The sequence below is a fragment of the Lissotriton vulgaris genome, chromosome 1_1 (genome assembly GCF_964263255.1).
Source record: "Lissotriton vulgaris chromosome 1_1, aLisVul1.2, whole genome shotgun sequence".
In the NCBI taxonomy this organism is placed as follows: domain Eukaryota; kingdom Metazoa; phylum Chordata; class Amphibia; order Caudata; family Salamandridae; genus Lissotriton; species Lissotriton vulgaris.
Genome location: NC_141685.1, coordinates 2,056,461,524 through 2,056,480,971, shown reverse-complemented (window position 1 = coordinate 2,056,480,971; position 19,448 = coordinate 2,056,461,524). Strand labels below are relative to the sequence as shown.

At 48.1% G+C, this 19,448-nt stretch overlaps 1 protein-coding gene across 1 annotated transcript in view; it reads left to right on the top strand.

Annotated features, from left to right (window-relative positions):
• Window positions 1–19,448, top strand: part of PDE3A (phosphodiesterase 3A) — a 1,268,538-nt gene that overhangs the window by 48,407 nt on the left and 1,200,683 nt on the right. The gene's annotated exons all lie outside the window — the stretch shown is intronic.

Sequence of the window (19,448 nt, the reverse complement as noted above, 5' to 3'; positions counted from 1 at the left end):
GTGGGGCTACTTCGCGGCCGTACCAGCCGCATTTACTTCCAAAACCAAGATTGCCCTCCAAGAAGTTCTGCATTCTGTCCATCAATTGTTTTTGCATTTGTCACCCCGAGTGGGATGGGTATGCTCAGACGTGAGTCCCATGCTCTCCACGCCCCTAAGGGCATGTGTATGCGCCACATGGCAATTGGAAAAATGCAATTTGGTGCATTTTCTAAGGATTTGCGAATTACCACCAACTTAAAGTTGGTGGTAATTTGCGATTCCTTAAAGCAAGGTCACAATTTTTAAATGCTTCCTGCATTGCATTTAGTGAATCACAAATTGCTAAATGCATTTGCAAATTAGGTAATCACTAAAATTGGGATTACGGATTTTGCAAATGCCTTTTGGGTTGATACATCCCAAAAAGCTTTTTACTGTTTCTACTAATCGGCCCGTTTATGAACTGTAATACCCTTTATACATCTGGCCCATATTTGTTATAATATTGCATTAAATACCTGCATAACATTACTGCATAAACATTCTGCATACAATTTCTGCATGCTAACAAATCTAATGAACTGAATTGTATAAATAATTTTCAGTGGAATTGTTGTGTTAATATTTATAGGGCATTCATAAGCCTTCATAGAACTCTGAAAATTGGCAGATTGAAGCTGTATTTCAGATGCTTTGCTTTGTTGGGGCACTTATCTGTGCATATTCAGCCCCATGTCCTCATCCTTATGTAACTGATATTGAGTAGGTAAAAATCCAATAAATTAACATAGTAGGATAATAAAAACAATAGTAAGAGGAAAGAAAACTAGAAATAGAAAGCACAAAGATGGATAATGATGCTGGAAAGATTGTATCTCAAGCCTTAAAACTAAATGTACGATAAAAAACATAATTATCAATGTATAGGTTGATGGTTGATGGAACATCGAGCTAAAGTGAAAAAGGGAATCCTGCTACATAGTTCTCATCTGTTGAAATACGTTGTAAAAATCCAAGTAATGGTCCCAGGAGGATTTGGAAATGTCTTTCTGTCATGCAGTCAATCTAGAATTTTCATGTAGAAGGCTATTTTGGCTTATCCATCATTGTAGATTTGATCTGTAGTCTAGATTCAGAAAATAAATATATATTGCTTTCCCACCGTAAGAGATGATGCTAATAATCTCTTAGCATGTATACAAAGATTGGTACACCTTGTAAAGTCATAAAGCAGCAGAGACGCGTTTGTAGGTATAGTTTTCCAGTGGTTTATTAAAGCTTTCGTGATTTTTGGTATCAGTATGCAGACTTGGCAGAACATTTACAGATAATGTGTAATATATCATATTAGAACTCTGAGCACATCTATCTTTTGACATTCTAGTCAGCTTTATGACATTTAAGTGGTGAACAGTGTCAAAAGTAAAATAGTTTAAATTGCATGAACATTAGACTTGCTTCCCTGATCCCTACATTGTGTGATTTTAATATTCTGTTACAGTCCAAGTCAGAGAATTAATTTTCAAGTAGGGCTTACCATTTCATTTAAAGTGTCTATTCTATGAAGGTCGTGTTAACGCCGGGACTAATGCTCCGTAATTGGCCTGGGCACCACCATCTTAAGTAAACATCCAAGAATACCCAAAAACAGTGTTCAGTCTGTTTTTAATAATATTGACAACTTAAACACTTCACATCTGTTCCTCTCGGGCTCCTCTCTTTCCCCTCTTTTGTTCAATCTTTATATCTATCCTCTAATTTTCGCACTCCAGCAGCTGGAGGTCACCGTATACAATTATGCGGATGACCTCCAGCTCGTCTTCAACCTTTCTCCTTCTTCCCATTCTATCTATAACTTTCAGACTATTATGATTTTCATCAGGGACTGGATGAGCCACAACCATCTGAAGTTGAACCCGGATAAAACCGAGTTGGTTCTCACTGGTGGCCCTACCAGTCCCTGGAACTCTTTATTTTGGCCCTCTTCCTTAGGATCCCCTCCCACTCCCTCTCCTACAGTTAAGACCTTAGGCATTAAAATGAATAATCACCTCACCCTTCACTCACAAATTAGCTCTGTCGTCTCTTCCTGCTTTTTCACCCTTCGCACTATTCGCACTGTCTCCCGTTTTTTTTCCCCCTTGGCACTTAAGTTGATCATGTCTGCCTTAGTGATCTCCCGGCTGGATTACGCCAATGCCCTGTATAACGGCATTCCAGCCTACAGTTTACGAAAGCTCCAGCTGCTGCAAAACCAGGCGGCCCGGCTAGTGTACGGCCTCCCCCGCTCCCACCACTCAACTCCTTTACTGAAGGCGCTCCATTGGTTGCCTGTCAGGGAGCGTTCCCTCTTTAAAACTGGCTGCATGGTTTTTCAGGCACGCCAGGGATCAGCCCCGGCCTTTATCATCTCCCTGATAAAGGAATATGTCCCCGCCAGAGAGCTTCGCTCTTCTTCTCAATCCCTTCTACAGGTACCCCGCTACAAGCGAAAAAAGTGGGGAGGGGCCAACTTCTTATTTTTGGCACCCACCTTCTGGAACTCCCTCCCCGACCATCTGCGGTCGACCAAACACTACTCCCTCTTCCGCAAGGGCTTGAAAACCTTTTTGTTCAATCAGGCTTTCCTGCAGTAATCCATCTACTGCTGCGCTCCTGCTTATTTTGCCTTCAAAGCGCCAAGAAACCGTCTGGTGAACGCTGCGCTATACAAGTATTTTGAATTCAAATTCAAATTCATCTGTGTTTTCATTATTGCTTGAATAATAGTGTTTTTACCCAATTCAGTGCAACCTGCTTCATTAATCTTAGAAAGACACACTTTCAGTGCAAGGCTTTTCAGAGCTCCAAGCAACATTTTTTATTTTTCCTTTTGATCTTTTCTACGTAATAACCATCCCTTTTCGTAGACTATTTATTGTAGAGTGGTGCACTCTTGCGGACATTTTTCGGAGCACACGAAGGCACCTGTCTGGGACATTGGTCCTTAATGTTAAATTTGTCAGGGTCCCAGTGTTGGGACGGGTCTGCCTGTTTACATCTTTAATGTTAGTGTGTGGCGGTATCTTTTTATTCTCACATTAGATTAGATGTGAGAACACAGGCCTATCATTGCACTTAAACGTATTAATTAAAGTTGTTCAAAGTGTTAACCGCATCGCTGCGGCGGCTTTTCCCGCTGTGTGCTGCATTTTTAAAATTACTGCGTTACATGACGAGCTCAGCTCGTCATCAGCACATGGCAGGTAGACCTCATGACGAGCTGAGCTCGTCATCAGCATCGAAGTGGTTAATAGTTGTGGTTTCAAAGACAGATTTTTTTTCAACCCTTTGAACTGATTGAAGCAGAGCTATCTGCACGTCAGAAGTCAGGATAACATTTGTGACATAGTGCCAGGAAGAAGTGACTATACGTGTGGATAGAAATGAGTGGAGCTTCATTCAAAGAGAGAAGTTTAGGTTCCTTTGGCTGAAAAGTGACCAAAGTGTGGGCATGGGATGAGTCAGCCAGCATTATTTTACTGGATTCAAAGGATTTGTCACTGGTCCATTGACTTTGTCTGAAGTCATACTTGAGCCATAACATGTAATTGCATGTCATTTCGGTAATGAAGTACTGAAAAGTTCACAACTTGAAGCATCATGGATTGCGGACACTTCCATCAGCTTTTAACCATGAATCGTATCTCCATTAATTACTGCTTGAATTCCAGTTGACTACATCAAGACATCTTCCTCTCTGTCACTTAATTCTATAGAATGACCTTTGATGGTCTGTTACCGTAACTTTTGCTGCAGGAATTGATGCCAAGACCCTATACTTGATGGAGAAGCATTGTGATGTGCATTCAAATGAATGCCTGTCCTGAAGATAGCCCTCTATTTAGCTTGGAGAAGAAGAAATAGAGAACTGTTTGCATGGTATTTCTAGAGAATGCAATGCTGGCTAAAGACTTCTGGATTAGCATCTGAAATCCAGCCAAACACAGTGAACTCTCTTTGGTTTGCCCTTGAAAGAAGCCATCTGTTCAATTTAAGTTGGACTTCTAACACGACAAGTTAAATTCCACGTTTGCAAATTAGAATTGCCACCATATTTAGGCGAGAGTTGTCTTTCCAAAAACCAGGCTGTGATCCAGCCTCCAGTTCTAAAAGAGGAGTGCATGACACAGAAACCTCTGTAAACTTAAGGCAATAGGTAGGGTATTTCTGCTACATCCACAGCTCCCTTTCTCACATACACCTTCAGCTTGATTGGAGGGAAAAGTAGTATATGGCAATACAGTATCGCATTTCCGCAGCAGTAGGATTTCATCCCATTTCCCCGGTTACTGACCGGTAATCTTCATTACTCCGAGTCCTGGTCTTCCTGGATGCAGTCCTGACCCCCACCCTCCCATTTGATCATGACGGTTCACTTTTCTTGTTTTCCTGTTCGTTTCTGAATGGAATGTTACAGGAAGTGCTTCAGTAGTTCCTCCCTTTTGTGGTGTCACCTGGGTAATGGGGGCCATCTTGGGGGAACTTTTAGGTTTCAGCTGGGAAATTGGCTCTGCCAGAAAGGAGAAGTATCTTGAGCGTAAGTACTGCATCCAGGAAGACAAACAAGGAGGTATTGTGGTACTGCTTGATAGGTTGTTAAGAGTGTGAATCCAAATGGAGCATGGAAGCAAACTTTCTTTTGGTATCAATTGTTCTCCAAGGGAGAAATGCCATCAATGGTCAGCATAATTCACCGCAATTAGCTGGGCTCATGTCACTGGTAGTGTGTTTAGTCTTTGCGGAAATTGAGGTTTGATAATATTGTGCAACCCAGCTTCATTCTGAGATCAGAGGCGCGCGGGTTCTATGTTCCTGCCAGTGGAAGGCAGATTTCAAGAGCATGGATGCGGACAACGCTACCACATTGTGAGTACTCTCTTTGTTTGGAAAATAGCTAATAGTCATCTCTAAATTTCACATCCTGTTGTGTTTGCATAAGATTTTACTTCCGTGTGCTTTAGTAGAACCATTGTACTAATTGTACAGGACAAAAATGAGGCACTGCATTTTTTGCTTGGGGAATAAAACCAAAGCACTCCCAATGTGTCTTCTCCTGCGGCTAATTATGATGCCAAGTTTTTACAGAAGATGTTCTCTTCTGAGCCGAAGAGCAGGCCATTTATAAGGAAACAGGCCAATTACATAGACTGCTGGCCATGTTTAGATGTATAATTTACTTTACCTTCAGCTGTTTCAGTTTAGCAGAGTTAAATGCTATCTTTCTTTCCTCTGTGATGTCAATGGCTGTGCTACAGCACACTGGCCCCACTGCACCAGAAAATGAGCAGCTACAATTCGTCCTTAACGCAAATTATGAAGAGCCCTCCAGATTTTAACTTTCTGTTTTCTGAAATGAAGAGTAGCAACTTTATTGGTATGCTTTTAAGAACTGTTTTATAACATAAGTTTGTCGTACACAAAGTTGTACATACTAAATGTAGATACCTGTAGGTTGTTTACACATTTCTTAATTTTACATATGTTTTTATTGTTCATATTTTTTATTTCTTTCTTTAACACAGGAGCCACTTCATAGCACTGTGTTAAAGCAAGATTCCCTGTGCCAGTTTGTTACACTCTGCAGCAAACGTGGGTCACCATTATGGATAACTGTGTTTTGAAGCCAACAGTGGCGGTTCGTCCATTGGGGGCGTTGGGGCGTTGCCCCACTAGCCATGGACGACCGTCACTGCAGTGTCACGCATTCGTGCACCAGTCAAAAATAAAATTATGAGCGCACTCACATCATACAGTCAACAATACATAAGCCCGACAGAATCATGAGTGGACGTCATCGCGGAAGGGTGTGGGGGGCGGGCCTGCGGCAGTGAGTGGCGGCCAGCTGAGCAGAAGAAATAGCAGCGCGGCAGGCAGGGCAGCAGCAGTGTGAGCATTTTGGAAAATTCATTTTTATGACTTGCCCATGCATGCGCACACACGCAGTAGCCCCTTCCCTCCTCCTCCTCCCCTAGAACTGAGACAGGCAGGGACCCAGATCCCCCGGGTCTCATATTGGGCAGTATTAGCCCTGCTCTTAGCCAATCCTGGCGCAGTGGCGCTGTTAATGCTGCACCAGGATTGGCTGAGTTACCGCGCAGACTAAGTTCATGATGATGGTGGTGCCGCAGCGCGTGGGTGGTGGCTGTGCTCAGTGCTGCCGCACTGTAGGGCCAATCACATGTGGCCATTGGCAAGCCATGTAGTGGTGATTGGCCGCTGTGGGGGCGTCACCACGCCTGGCGTGCCACAATGACTGTGACCTTGAGAGGACAGGCATCAGGCAGGGAGAGGTGCTCCATATGCACGTTGTCCATAGCTGCTCAAAACGGTTTCTCATCGTTTAAAAGGTGCAGATTTCAGATAAATGTCAAGGTAACCCACCTCCACAAAATACCTCTGCTTACAATAGCTACCTACTACCATCCTCCAACTCCGCTGGGCGCCTCTAAAGTTCTTTGTTGGCACCAGGGACGTTTTAAGGATTTTGGGGGCCCTGGGCCAAACGTATTTCTTGGGCCCCTGTTAGGAACAGATTTGAATTTATGGTGCAGTTATAGGTCTTTCATGCCCTCTTTGGCCAAGTCACTGACCGTGCACAAGAACACTGGTCCAAATTCAAAATGTGTTTTAATCTAATATTCAGGGATAGAGATGTGGTTTTTCAATAGTGTAACACAGCACCAGCTCACTAATATTAGAGCAAATAATCTCTGTGCGCCCTCCCATGTGAGGACCTTTTTTGATCTAAAAGAAACTTTTTTAAGGATGTTGCATTAAACAAACACATTTGTCAGAACATTTTCTGCAACAGACTCACACATTCCCCTCATTAAAAAATAGAAAAAAAGCTATTTACAATAATCTGTTGAAGAATTATTCAAATTCATCAGGGCAAGACTCTCAGGGGCCCCCCAGGAAGGCTGGGGCCCTGGGCCAGGGACCACTTTGCCCATGCCCTAAAACGTCTCTGGTTGGCACGGTTCCACTCGTGTGTACCTTTAGCTGTATTTTGCCTTTTTCTTTCTATCCCCACGCTTCTCCGCGCTCTTCTTCCACAACACCGCTCCTCTGATCATTTTATCCTCCACTCAGGGGCTGCTGTCCTTCTGGTTCACCATCCCAGCTTCTACCCCAGCACTGCCCTGCCCACTTCTGCTTGCTTTCCTCTCAGCCACCCGTCCCTTTGCGTCAGTCCAATGCTGTGGTCCCACCATCAAACAGCACTGAAGCTGTGGTGCCACCATCAACCAGCACAACAATCCCGGCGCAGGTGGCAGGCCCTCTCTCCTCGTGTCCTTTTCTCCCCATCTGCGCCCCCACTCCAACTGCACTTGCTGTCACCCGTCACCTCTACTTTCTTCTCTTTCAGCCCTCCTTATAGTTGTTTCTACTATCCTCCTCCATTGTTTTTCTTCTGCACCCCATTCTTTCTTCCAACACATACTTTTCCTGGCCGTATATTCTACTGATGCACTATCCTCCATTTATTGTATTGCACCCCTTCACTCGTTCCTTCTCTGGAATAACTTTCAGGCCGCACTTTGTAGATAATAGATAAGACGATGAAAACCAGTGTATTATAATGCGCTGCAAACAAATGCACTTTGGCGCCTATCAAAAACGGCATAGGAAGTGAAGTTACTTAATTTTCTTTTTCAACAGACCTTCACTTCGTTGAAGTGCTAACAATGCCTGCAATGACACGCCGCCGGTGCCACCCACCCTAATGCAGACAACACAACCACTTGTTCTAGCTCTCTGCCTTTTTAGGTCTCGCGACCTATCGATGCGCGCAAGCGCATCGAGCGTAGCGAGAATTCATGTGGCGAAAACATCTTCAAACCAAAGGGCTTTCAGCCCCGCGGTTTTCATGCAGTGCCCGTGTACATGCACGCGCATCGCATGCAAGCCCAGCCTCTCCCGCCCCCATCCGGCATCAGGCTTCTCCTCCCCTAGCAGCACTCCTCCCACACCAGCAACTCCCCCCTCCCACACCAGCACCTCCCCTTTCTCTCCACGCAATCACAGCCTCCCCCTCCCACACCAGCACCTCCCCCCTCCCACACCAGCACCTCCCCTCTCTTTCCACGCAATCACAGCCTCCCCCTCCCACACCAGCACCTCCCCCCTCCCACACCAGCACCTCCTCTCTCTCTCCACACAATCACAGCCTCCCCCTCCCACACCAGCACCTCCTCTCTCTCTCCACGCAATCACAACCATGCTGCACTGCCGAGCCTGGGCTTTTCCAGCTCTTCCCTCCCACTCTCTCACTCTCCCGCCCCAACCCGACTTGTTCTTGTTCTGAACTGCAGATGTACGAAGCGCCGAGCCAACTGCACAGAAAGAACCAGTCTCTTTGAATAACAGTCAAAAAGAGCCACAAATGAAAAACAGATCCCTTGAGTCATCTGATCACGTGCAGACGAATGACCGCTTTGGTTTCAAAGACCTCGCTTTTTTTGTGGTTCTTTTTGTGCGTACATATTTGAAACAAAACAATGAAGCAATGGGAAATGGGGGAGAATTCATGTGCTCCATCGGATAGTCAAACCACCGCTTTTTTCCGTGGCGTTTTCTTCGAGTGCACGTTCAGGCACGCGCATTTGGCCCATACACTTTCATGGCCATCTGTTCCTGTTCCTAATGGCCCTCCCCCCTCCCCCAGCACAGCGTGTACTTCTTCCTGTGTTGCTGTCTCCCTCGTGCTTTTCCCCCACCACTCGTGTTGCTCTCTCCCTTGTGAACCCAACCCACCCCCGCCGCTTGCATTTCCCGTACTTGTTTTTATTTTTGACTAAGAAGTCCACGAGAGTGCATGTGCTTGCCTGATGTCTCCCTTGTGTGCATCTCTCCTGTTCCTCCGTATTGCGCTCTCTCGTATGTCTGCGTCTCTGCCCCCATTCTCTCCTTCACAACCAAATGCTTCTCTCCCCTACGCTGTGATGTTCTCTTGACTGTTGCTGTCTGCCATGTCTGAATTTTGCCCACTCCCTGTGTTGCTGCCTCCTTCGTGTACTTCTTCCTGTGTTGCTGGCATTTGGCCCATACACTTTCATGGCCATCTGTTCCTGTTCCTAATGGCCCTCCCCCCTCCCCCAGCACAGCGTGTACTTCTTCCTGTGTTGCTGTCTCCCTCGTGGTTTTCCCCCACCACTCGTGTTGTTCTCTCCCTTGTGAACCCAACCCACCCCCCCCCCCCGCCGCTTGCATTTCCCGTACTTGTCTTTATTTTTGACTAAGAAGTCCACGAGAGTGCATGTGCTTGCCTGATGTCTCCCTTGTGTGCTTCTCTCCTGTTCCTCCGTATTGCGCTCTCTCGTATGTCTGCGTCTCTGCCCCCACTCTGGACTGCGCACTTCGAAGATCCTTTGCAGAGTGTAAACGAAAATACTGCATCGTTTAAATGCATTATTTTCACATCATAGCAATACGGTACAGCACCATTAAAAGCGCATAGCAGGCTGGGATAGCTTGTTTTTTACTTGGGCAGCGTTACTTTCGTTTTGCAGGTTTCAACAAGCATTCCCATAGCCAATACGACTCGCATTAGGAAAGTGTAAGCTATTGGCTTTGTAAATAACAATGCTATTAATTTCTATATTTTCAATGCCAACACATATTAAAAAAATAATTGTCATTTACAATACCAATAGCTCACACTTTCCTAATGCGAGACCTATTGGCAACGCCAGTGCTTGTTTAATTGTATATTGCGCCTAAAAGTTGGAGCTTGGCATTTGTTGCTCATTACAAACAATGGACAATTACATTTGGGGATATAATATTTTGATACAGCAGGTTGAAAGGATTATTTTATTGATATTCTGTCTACTTATGTAGTGCTACAACCAGGCCATTTTGGGATGAGCTGGTTAGCGGAGGTGGTGTGCAAATATGAACTGCACAGGCCAAGTATCAAAGAGGTTTACGGTTCAAATTGGTGTTTGTCTGAGGTCGGAGGAAGGGAGTAATTGACAGCAGCTTTCATTTGAGACTACTTGTGAGTCACTTTGAAACCTAAAGAAATGAGATAAAAAGCACCAAAGTGAGTTTCCTTTGACAGTAACAGTTGTTAGTAAGCCCTTAGACATACAACAATGCAGATGACTTGAGAAGTGAGAACTGTTGGTAGCAATCTGTATTTCGACTTTGGTTTCCGAGTTCTAATTTCATGACAATCGCTCATTTAATTTATTTGGAGCGAACTTCAGGTCAGGAAAAGAAAATGTGCACATGATTATGACAACACGGTTGAGCAGCAAGCAAGCCAATTATGCTTTTGTCTATCTTTTTGTGTGAATATTCGGTTTTCAGTTTATTTATGTGTGCACTGTACAAAGTACTGACCTAGGCAGGATTGTGATGTTGTTTTGTGCTGTTTATGTTTACTGAGACTTGAAACTGGATGGTAAAATGGACCTTGGCATGAGTGTGTTACAGGGAAGCACTGCTGCCAGTCTCATGCCAGCTCTAGAGCCCTAACCTTCCCTCTCCAGTGCTTTCCAACCCTGTGCCTCACTAGTGGCAATTTGAAAAGGAAAACATGCACTGTGTTCTCGTGAACAGGCCTGTGAGTTAGCATAGCAGTTCTCTGATTATACAGAATAAGCAGTTACCAGCGACATTATCATATGAAATTTTTTATTGATGTCATAACTACAGTTTCACAATTGCTTTATGGCCCTTCTTGCTTTCTAGAATTAGCTTGAAAATGCACCATTTGCCCACACAAAATGTTCCCAGGGGAGAATCTCCGGAACCCTTGTCATGACAGTCAGGCTGACTCACCACGTTCGCTTGCCACAGGGCACTCATCATGAACTTTTACGCCCTACCACTTTGAAATGTCACCAGCCGCCACTGCAAGCCAATAATGGAGACAATAAATGAATCAGTGATATTCAGCTCTACGTGACCCGCTTCGATTTCGGGGTTGGAGATGGACATTTCACTGCCACAGCCTCGGAGCGCTTCTTCGTGACTCACGGGTTCGCAGCAAGCCTGGAATGTTCAGCAGTGGTTAACACCATCTTGGGTTGGGGCAGAGGACTTGCAATGGCGAACACGTCTGTACTATCTCAAAGTCGCTGCGGTACTAAATGTTTATGCAAGTTATAAAGTAACCCCGTTCAGTTTATGGACCCTTGGATGACACTCAAGAACTTTTTTAATAGGTCCTCGGTTTGTTATTTTGATACTCGGAAGAAAGCTTTTTAATTACCTTCAGGGTGGTGAGCATTTATAGAATAAACTCTTCAAAACTAAGGGACATCCAGTGGTTAGGGAAATAGTAAAACTTAAAATACGCCAGAAAGAACAGCGTGTCTGTGCTTTAATAGTTCAGTTCATGTGATGTCTAGTTCAGGTCTGCCTGATCACCAGATGCATTCTTTCAGCTCACCATAGTCCATAGTGTAGTGTTCTGCAAAGGACACAGTCTAGTTGTTCTAGCCCTGTACTACACTGATCACCCACCCACCACAGACGTCACTGGGTCAGGTGACGCTGCTAATAAAAGGGGCCGAGCGCACGTGCTCGAGGCCATAGTTATACTATCTAGCTGGTGTCTGCGTCAGTCCTTTACTCCACCATGTGGGCCTAAGGCCCTACCACAACATTGGCGACGAGGCGGTAACGCAATGCCACGCGTGCCGTGACAAGCTGAACACTCCCCGGAAAAAGAAGGGAAGTGCCCATGTGCAGGGCACCCCTCTGGGGAAGCGGCGCCGGCCGCCGAGAGGCTCGAGGGGCGTGTGCCGTGCCCCGGGGCCTAGATGTCCAGGACGAGGTGACCGGGAGCTCACCCCGCACCTCCAAGCCCAGCGTGAGTCCCCCGGCGTGAGGAGAGAGTGCAGCGGACCGACCAGAGCCCACCTGTGCCGGCCGCGACTGAGCCCCTGCCTGGGGCGAAGAAGGACAACGAAGCCGAGTGCCCACCTCGACCCTGCAGCTAGGGAGCCGACCCGTGGCGGGTCCAGCGCAGGAGGTGAGCCCGCAGCGAAAGGCGAGGTGCCCGCAGCGTGAGAAGAGCTGCCAGGCACTGTCCCTGCAAGCGGAGCCAACCCGCGAAGCGAAGAAGGCCCGGAGGCGAGCCTGGGGGGCCGCGCATGCAAGGAGCGCCCCCCGTGTGACCATCATCATAAGCGGTGCCCACCCGCATGGCCGTGGCGCCCTGCCGAGCGCCGACAATAAACTGTGCAAATAAGCAAGGCCAGCGGAGCCCACCCGCGGCCTGCCTGCAGCGCCCCTTCCCCCGCCGCGTGTGTGGAGTGCGGCGGAGGGGTGAAAGACTGTGCCGGAATGCGCCCGCAGCGTGAGGGGAGCTGCCAAGCGGTTAACAACTGAAGCGGAGCCCACCCGCATGTCCAGCGCGCCTCGCCGGGCGTGAGTGTGCCCCCAATGAACTTCAAATGAAGCACGACTCGCGGAGCCCACCCGCGGCCTGCCTGCAGTGTCCCCGCCGCGCAGCGTGTGATAAGTGCGGCGGCGGGGTGAAGGAAAACGCCTGCAACGTGTGGAGTGCTGCGAGGCGCTGTAGGCCGACAGCGGAGCCTACCCGCATGGCCATGGTGCCCGACAATGAACTTTGAATAAAGCAGTACCGGCGGAGCCCACCCGCGGCCTGCCTGAGGTGTCCCCTGCCCCGCCGCGTGTGTGAGTGAAGGCGGCGGGGTGAATGTTCAAAGGAAGCGCCCGCAGCGTGCAGAGAGCTAACGGGCGCTAAGCAAACAAAGCGGAGCCACCCGCGATACACCAAATCCTCAGGGGAGCCCACCCGCGGTCAACCACCAGGGCCCATAAGTGTATGTATGCCCGTAAAAGCAGCAAAGATTACCAGCGAGTGTACCCCCTCCCCTACGGACTGTATGCGGCCAGGAGGGAAAACACGGGGAGGTCAGCAACATGTGGTGAGCTGCCGGGCATAAATATTCAAAGCGGAGCCCTAGCGTAGCAGCGTCAACGCGAACTCCACTCACACACACTGCCTAGAAAAGAGACTACATCCAGTTTAGTGCAGCCCCAAGTAAAAGACAACAGAAACGCTTACCAGGGTCCAGGAACGAAGCCCGTAGCAAGAGTGAAGCTCCTGGGGCCGATCTGAGCTCTGCCGGGAATCGGAAGGAGCAGCAACGCCATCTGGTGGCCGTTTTGCGCTACTGCGGGGAGAAACAGTAGTTTAGGCTCAGCACACGCCTAACACAGGAAAACGGGATTGCTGCAGCCTACGCAATCCTGTACAAAAGAAAGCTGGTGTGACCTTCAGGTAGAGACGGAACACTGGAGCACAAGACGGACTCTGTACAGCCTGTAACGGAAGGACACCGATCACCAAGGGAAGCACCTTAACCAAGCCTGATTACCAGCAGTTACCACAGGACTGTAGCTACACAGTGCCAAGAGCCACCAGCATTCTGCCACAGAAGCAATCTCAGGCTGCGGCGACCCACAGCAAGAGAATCAGGGCACCTCCACTGAAGCACAGTAGTGCACCCAGAAAACAGACGCACAAAGTAACCACACACCAGCAAGGAGTCAGCGGCTGCCACGTCCAGCGCGACGTGGGAAGAGGCACGAACGCATCACTAAGCATCCAAGCACTGGAAGAACGTCCAGGGTAACGACTGCCAAGATCAGACGACGGAGAGAGCAGCGACGCCTTGTGGCCACGGGTGTTCACCGCAGCATCAACTACTCCCGCCAACGGTCCAAAGCAGCAAGTACCTGACGACCGCCAAAGCAGCAAGTGCCTGACGACAGTCAAAGCAGCAAGTGCCTGACGACAGTCAAAGCAGCAAGTGCCTGACGACAGCCAAAGCAGCAAGTGCCTGACGACAGTCAAAGCAGCAAGTGCCTCACGACAGCCAAAGCAGCAAGTACCGAACGACTCGCAACATGCGTCCAAGAGCCCTGAACAGTAAGCACGCATAACGCGCCACATGGCGCAAGAACTCCACACCCGCACGACAGGACCGCGCAGCATTGCGCCAGAACGTGCCAGGAGTGCCAGAGTGACGCTGCACAGCGACACACCAACGCCACGGGACAGCGCACAAAGGTCCCCAAGAAAGCCAACAACATCTTGCAGCAACCAGAACGCCATCGTCAGCACGCATGGCGGCATGCACCAGAGATGCACCAGGAGCGGTGACGCAACCCTCCGTCGCGCAGACAAAGCGCGCCAACGCCAAATCACCGTGACGGTGAACAGCGACCACTAAGCAAATAGCACAGCATGACAACTCATGCCCAAGCTGAAAGCCGACCACCCAGTCTGGTCGCCAAGAAAAGAAAAGCAACAACAGAAAAGATCGCGACAAACGGTCCAGTCAGTGAAGGGAAGAACACCATGCCGGAGAGCTATGCCCAGACTAGAAAGAAACAGGTGGAGTGCACGCCGCCTGGGGAAGACTGGTCGGGAAGGCCAACGACAGCAAGAGGACCAGACCATGTCGCAAGAAGGAACATGGAAAGGAAGGGCGCGACGCCAGAAAGAAAAGGAAGGAGGAACAGTAGAGCCAAAGGAACCCGACGAGACAGGAGGGTCAGGATGGAATTGACCAAAGAAGGGTATCCTGATTGAAGGCAACAGAAGTGATCAAGTACCAGGAAGATACGACGACAGGTCTAGTCAACAAGAAAGGGGAAGACAGTGTCCTACCACATGGACAAGACCACGGGGACGACATGTAGAGGGCCCGCTACATGGAGAAGCCTGGTTAGCACGAGCAAGCAAGAAAGAAGACTTGACCGCGTCGAGGAAGAGAATGAAGAGGAAGAATGGAGTAACACCACATCACTCCACAGAAGAAGAGAGAGAACAACAGTCAGCACACAGGAACATCGGTGCTGTCCAAGGAGCATTGCAACAGTCAGCACACACGAACATCGGTGCTGTCCGAAGAACACTGCAACATCCGTGTGGATCCCAGTAATCCCGACAACTCGCACCTGAGGAGACCAACCACCGAAGAACCGCATGGGTGCCCCGTGAACCTGAAGCTTGCCGAAGCAGAGCATACCCGAGCACTAGACAATCAACCCTTGTGGACTACACAAGACTCGACTGTGGCCATGTCCGAAGTTCCGCAGCGACCCGCGCAGCCCACGCGATCTAGTGGCAGTCCAGGGGACAAGGGCCTCGGCCGCATGTCCTTTGAGACAAGAGCAAGACAAGGATGATCTGAAGTACACCGCTGAGGTGAAGCTCATCTGACGGACTTTGTAATCCAGGAACTATCTTCAACATTCTCCCAGCCGATAGTCTGAAGAAAACCTGTTGGGGATGTAATTTGGTATTATTCTATTTTCTTGCAGGTTGGACATTTTGTTTTCTTTTCCCTGAACTTTGGGAGGGATGTAGTGTTCTGCAAAGGACACAGTCTAGTTGTTCTAGCCCTGTACTACACTGATCACCCACCCACCACAGACGTCACTGGGTCAGGTGACGCTGCTAATAAAAGGGGCCGAGCGCACGTGCTCGAGGCCATAGTTATACTATCTAGCTGGTGTCTGCGTCAGTCCTTTACTCCACCATGTGGGCCTAAGGCCCTACCACCACACATAGCGCGCTCTATCCAGGCAAGATGTGCACATAAAGAATGAACTCGGGGATCAACATCTTTAGAAGGAGACCAATAGGGATGAAGATATCCCATTGTATGAAAATATATGAACGTCAAGCATCCTGCGCTGACCTGCAGATAGAGTGCAACATTACTTGTCCCCGGGTGTGCACAGGTACCCCCACATGTGCGTGTCTCTCATTTAAATAGACTACATGGATTTCTTCGGGGGGAGAACATAGCAGTGTTAACCACTGGAAACTTGTGGGTTTGCCTTTCAAACTCAAAGTTATAGATTCTGGCTGGCTTAAAACAGGAACAGAATCTGAACTCTGCTCCATCAATCTAATTATATTGCTTTGTGTTTGCCTCACAGAGACAAACAGGTTCACATCCTCTTCCCTTATATCAGATATAATACTTTCAGTTCGCCCCCCACCTGAGCAGCCTTCTTTTCTCAGAAGTCCTTTCTCATAATTCAGGCATTTCTTGCAACTAATTAGTAATTAATTATTAACGTCATGGGTCCTGTCGAGTTTAATTCCACATTACATATTTCAGAACATGAAATCTGCTTATTTCATATTGTATTAAGCTAAAATATGATGCTCTCTTATTGCATCCCCTCCAGGAAAACCAGCGATGTGTTCAGGGCGGTGTGGGTATTACATCGAAATGCCCCAATGTCTAGAGATAACCAGAGGATCTTTGCTGTTACTAGTGTCTGATGAAGCTCTTCTTAACTCTGGCTCTCTAGAATTTTAATAACGAGTTCTCACAATAAGGCAGTAGCTTGCTGAGCTACATCAATAACTACATTCAGGGGGGCAGATTTATGAGGCCCTTGCGCCTCTTTGCGCCGCAATTGCGTCACTTTATTTGACGCAACTGCGGCACAAACAATGCGCCCTATTTACAACGTGACGCATCTTGGAGATGCGTCACGTTGTAAAGCCCTGCGCCATAAGGAGGCGTTCCTGCGCAGGGGGGGGGCGTTCCTGCGCAGGAACGCCTCCTGAAAGTGGCTGAGTGAAATCTATGAGATTTCACTCAGTCACTTTCAGGCCAATGCTGCGTCAAAACCCTGCGCCTGCTTGAAGCAGGCGTAGGTCTTGACGCAGCATTGTAAAGATGGGGCACCCCGAGCCTTGCTGGAGCTGCGTCGCGCTTGCGACGCAACTCCAGCAATGCGCCACCTTTCCGGCACAGATGCGTCACGCATCTGTGCCGTTTTTGCACCATGGTGCGCCGCATTATAAATGCGGCGCACCATGGGTTCAGGGCGGTGTGGGTATTACATCGAAATGCCCCAATGTCTAGAGATAACCAGAGGATCTTTGCTGTTACTAGTGTCTGATGAAGCTTTTCTTAACTCCGGCTCTCTAGAATTTTAATAACGAGTTCTCACAATAAGGCAGTAGCTTGCTGAGCTACATCAATAACTACATTCAGGGGGGCAGATTTATGAGGCCCTTGCGCCACTTTGCGCCGCAATTGCGTCACTTTATTTGACGCAACTGCGGCACAAACAATGCGCCCTATTTACAATGTGACGCATCTTGGAGATGCGTCACGTTGTAAAGCCCTGCGCCATAAGGAGGCGTTACTGCGCAGGGGGGGGCGTTCCTGCGCAGGAACGCCTCCTGAAAGTGGCTAAGTGAAATCTATGAGATTTCACTCAGTCACTTTCAGGCCAATGCTGCGTCAAAACCCTGCGCCTGCTTGAAGCAGGCGTAGGTCTTGACGCAGCATTGTAAAGATGGGGCACCCCCGAGCCTAGCTGGAGCTGCGTCGCGCTTGCGACGCAACTCCAGCAATGCGCCACCTTTCCGGCACAGATGCGTCACGCATCTGTGCCGTTTTTGCACCATGGTGCGCCGCATTATAAATGCGGCGCACCATGGGTGACGGAGCTGTGGCGCACTGTGGCGCACATTAACTGGCGCATCCCTGGGGATGCGCCAGTTAACATAAATCTGCCCCTAAGTTTCCTACTCAATGTTTTGCCCATCTCTGATGGTAAAAATGTGTCGCTCTTTACTTAATGGGGCATGTTAACCATCCATTACTTCTGCACACAGTGGCAGTGACAAAGTGGCAGGACAGCTTCTTTTGCATGGTGACTTGGACATTGGGATTCAATCATGCCTCCTCTCACTGATAGTGATGGAAGGGATGGTTCTATCCATAAATAGACCAGCATTTCTGGGCAGTATTCTAGGAGGACACTAGTGGATTTTCCATTGACATGATTGCTCATCCCTCCTACTCTGAAAGAGAAATTCCCAGAAAACTAACTCCCAAAAAGAGGCAACACATGGCTCCAACCCTACCAGTGCCGTCTATTCCGTATGTATTGGGAGCTTGATAGAAACGACCAGAGCCTATGGAAAACTGGACCACTCCACCAGAGCAGTATTTTTTATTGTTTATCATGGGGGCCTCCATTTTTAAGTCGAATCTTTTAGACAGAATCACACTCTTTTTTGCAAGGTATATTGTGACTTTTTTTAAATTTGTTATTTTTTTACAGTTTTTATGTGAGTTTATTGAAACACCTGAGTACAGCAAAAAAATCCTCTGGGGGAGGGGATAGCGGAAGTAACCAATCGCAATTTGATACAGTGCAAAGAAAACAGACATTGGCGCAATTGTACGTTGGTTAGAGTCAGTGAATTATGCATCAACTCATATACATTAGGATAATTTAAAAAGAAAGCAGAAACAGTAATGGAATTATTTGCCCAACTGGGTGGATTGATGGGGCTGGGGGGAGTGAAAATGCAGAGCAGGACAGCGACAGGCAATACTGTGTGTATAGGCGATGACGTGGTTGCGCTAGGCATGTTAAGGTGGCAGAAAAACTACGGTGTGGAGTATTTAATGGCGACTGCAACCCCACCATGGGACGGGGTTGGGGGAGGAATTTAGCTGGGGGCTCTGGTAGTGAAGGGAAGCACTGGGGGACGGGAGCACTTGGAGTGTCGTAGGTGATGTAGAAAGGAAGGGCATGTATGCGGGGGTGCACCATGGAGGGACCTGACAGGTCCAGTAGTGTTCATGAGGGGAGATCATTGTTAGATGTAAACTGTAGAACGTGGGTCAGAAGAGTGTCCCATTCTTGTGAGATTGGGCACTTGCGCACGTGAAGCACTTAACATAGCGCAAGGCGTCCTCCGCCAGGGGCTTGGAGGCTGTCCATTGTTTACCATTGGTGGACTTTCCTGTCAATCTCATTTCATGCCTGCTTCTTATTTATGTCCGACCATGTCAGTCTTGTGTTTGTCTCTCCCATGGAGCATTACCTCTTTGACACTATTTTGATTGGGCAGCATTACTGCTTTACAAGCACTACTTTTTTCTTTTGAGTTAAGCACTCCTCGAGAGTCCATGTGTTTACAAGCAGTCGCCGTCTTATACTTCTCTCCACCCGCACTTTTCAATCAATCAATATCAGGGAATTGTAAGCGCAATACTCACCCATGAGGGTCTCAAGGCACTAAATCTGTTTAGCCAAAGATCCAGGTCTTGAGGGTCTTCCTGAAGATGTTCAGGAAGGGGGCGCGTCTGATGTCTGCCGTAAGCTCGTTCCAGGTCTTCGCTGCAATGTGAGAGAAGGATCTTCCGCCTGCTCTGTCTCTGGGGATGCGCCGGGTTTTGGCCAGTGCAAGAATGGAAGATCGGAGGTTTCTTTTGGGTACGTGGAAGTTGATTCTGCCGTTGAGGTATTTGTGTCCGTTGTGGTGTAGGCATTTGTAGGCGTGAGTGAGGATTTTGAAAGTGACTCTTTTCTCCATGGGACTCAGTGGAGACTTCGTAGGAGTTGGCTGATTTGTTCATGTCGGTCGATGCAGAGGA